This window comes from Orycteropus afer, unplaced genomic scaffold, assembly GCF_000298275.1.
Source record: "Orycteropus afer afer isolate SDZICR_OR568_19922 unplaced genomic scaffold, OryAfe1.0 scaffold00336, whole genome shotgun sequence".
NCBI lineage: Eukaryota > Metazoa > Chordata > Mammalia > Tubulidentata > Orycteropodidae > Orycteropus > Orycteropus afer.
In genome coordinates this window covers 3,246,777-3,249,443 of record NW_006921923.1, presented here as the reverse complement: position 1 = coordinate 3,249,443, position 2,667 = coordinate 3,246,777, and the positions used below count along the sequence as shown (strand labels likewise).

The 2,667-nt window shown below is 35.4% G+C and overlaps 1 protein-coding gene across 1 annotated transcript in view; it reads right to left on the bottom strand.

Moving 5' to 3' along the window:
* Positions 1-2,667, bottom strand: part of COL4A5 (collagen type IV alpha 5 chain) — a 439,164-nt gene that overhangs the window by 214,760 nt on the left and 221,737 nt on the right. The gene's annotated exons all lie outside the window — the stretch shown is intronic.

Genomic DNA, 2,667 nt, shown 5'->3' with positions numbered 1-2,667 from the left:
CATGGGAGACACACGCTGCTGAGAGAGAGACACAAGAGACATGCACTACTGAGAGAGCGATGAGCTACTGAGACTGCCAATTGCTGAGTGAGACAGCCAGCTGCAAGAGACTGAGTGCATTTCTGAACTTGAACTGTAGCCTGGTGATTCCCTAATAAACCCCATAATCTGTGAGTTCTGTGTGGCCACTGCAGCAAGTTATCAAACCCAGAAAAGAGGTGGTGGGTGCTGTGGGAAAATGATTGGTATCAGTGTTGGTGAAAGGGCTGGAGGGAGGTGGCATGTCTGGCCTTGCAAGGATAGGCCTTGGGATACTGAAGGTGATTCTGTCTTCCTCTTGTGGGGTTAGAGGAGGTCAGAAGATGTGGCCTCCTTGGCCCTTTAGCAGGTACCCTTGTCCATTGCCAGTGGGAATGTAAAATGGTGCAATCACTGGCGAAAACAGTCATGTGGTTCCGCAAAAAAGTTAAACAGCATTACCACAAGACCCAGTAATTCTGCTCCTAGGTGTATAACCAAAGGCACTAAACACAGATGTTCAAATGAAAACTTGCACAAGAATGTTCATTGCAGCATTATTCACAATAGCCAAAAGATGGAAAAAACCCAACTGTCAATCAACAGAAGACTAGATAAGCAAATGTGGTATGTACACAGAATACTATATTAAACAACCATAAGAGGAAGGAAATTCTGATAAATGCTATGATAATAGATGAACCTTGTAAACATTATGCTGAGTTAAATAACTCAATCACAAAAGGAGAAATTTTGTATGATCCTACTTATATGAAATATCTACATAGAGACAAAAGTATATTAGTAGTTTTTAGAGGCTGGGGAGATGGAGTATGTAGAGTCATTGCTTAAGGACTATCAAATTTCTGTTTGAGGCAATGAAAAACTTTTGGACATAGATAATGGTGGTAATGTTTGCAGAAAATGGTATACTAAATTGTATACTTAAAATGACTAAAATGACAAATGCTGTTACACATATTTAATACAATAAAATTTTAAAGAATAAATTGTGTTTCAATACATTAGCAGTGAACAATCCAAAACAGATAATTCCATCTATGATGGCATCAAAAAGAATAAATACTCAGAATACATTTAATCAAGAAAGTGTAAGACTTGCACACTGAAGATATAAATAAATAGAAAGACAGCTCATATTCATGTATTGAAAGACTTAATATTGTTAAAATGACAATACTACCCAAATTGATATAGAGATTCAACATAATTTCTAACAAAATCCCAACTGGCTTCTTTTCAAAAATTGACAAGTGGATTCTAAAATCCACATGTAAACTCAAGGGACCCAGAATTATCAAAACAATCTTTTAACAGAAGAACATAGTTGAAGAATTCACACTTCATGATTTTAAAACTTACTAAAAATCTACAGTCATCAAGAAACTGTGGTATTGGCATAAGGACAGACATATAGATCAATGGAACAGATTTGAGATTTCAGAAAATAAATAAATCTTTATATTTACTTTCAACTGATTTCCAATTAGGAAAGGACGCTAAGACCAAGTAGTCTCTTCAACAATGGTGCAGAGCCAACAGCCATATGCGTCATACCATAATAAAAAATAACTCAAAATGGATCACTGACTTAAATGTAAGAGTTAACATTATAAAACTCTTAGAAGAAAACATTGGAGTAAATCTTCATAACATTTGAGTTAAGTAATAATCTGTTTTTTGGGGGGCAATTATTTCTTAGATGACAGCAAAAACACAAGCAACAAAAAAGAAAGACAGTTAAATGAGACTTAACAACAACAACAACAAAAAAAAAAAACCAAAAAATGCAGCAAACTTCTATGCATTAAAGGGTACTATCAAGAAAAAGACAACCAACCCACAAAATGGGACAAAAAAATTGCAAATCATATATTTGAAAAAGGTGAAGTATCTAGAATTATTAGACCTTGTGGCACAATGGTTTAGCACTTGGCAGCTATGTGAAAAGTTGGTGATTCAAACCTACCAGCATCGCCATGGGAGGAAAAACCTGGTGATTTCCTTCCATAAAGATTTAAGCTTAGGAAACCCTATAGGGCAGTTCTACTCTATCATTTAGGTCGCCATGAGTCAGAATTGAGTTAATGGCACACAACAATACCAGCATCCAGAATATATAATGAACTAATACAACTTAACAATGAAAACAGTAAATAGTTCAATTAAAAATGAGCAAAGTACTTGACAGACATTTATCTAAAGAAGATATACAAATGGCCAAATAAGCACATGAAAATATTTTCATCATTAGCCATCAGGGAAATAAAAATCAAAACCACAATGGGCTACTACTTTACACCCACTAGGATGGCTATAGTAAAAAACATGGGCCATAACAAGTGCCGTCAAGGATGCTGAGAAATTGAAACCCTCATTCTTTCCTAATAGGAATGTAAAATGGTACAACCACTATGAAAAGAAAAAAAAGTCTGACAGTCCCTCGGAAAATTAAACATAGAGTTATCATATAATCCAGCAATTACACTTCTAGGCATATATCCATAAGAACTGAAATCCTGTCCACACAAAAACTTATACACAAATGTTCATAACATTTATTATAATTATATATAACCCATTGCCGTGGAGTTGAATCCGACTCACAGCGACCCCTCCTTGGGTTTC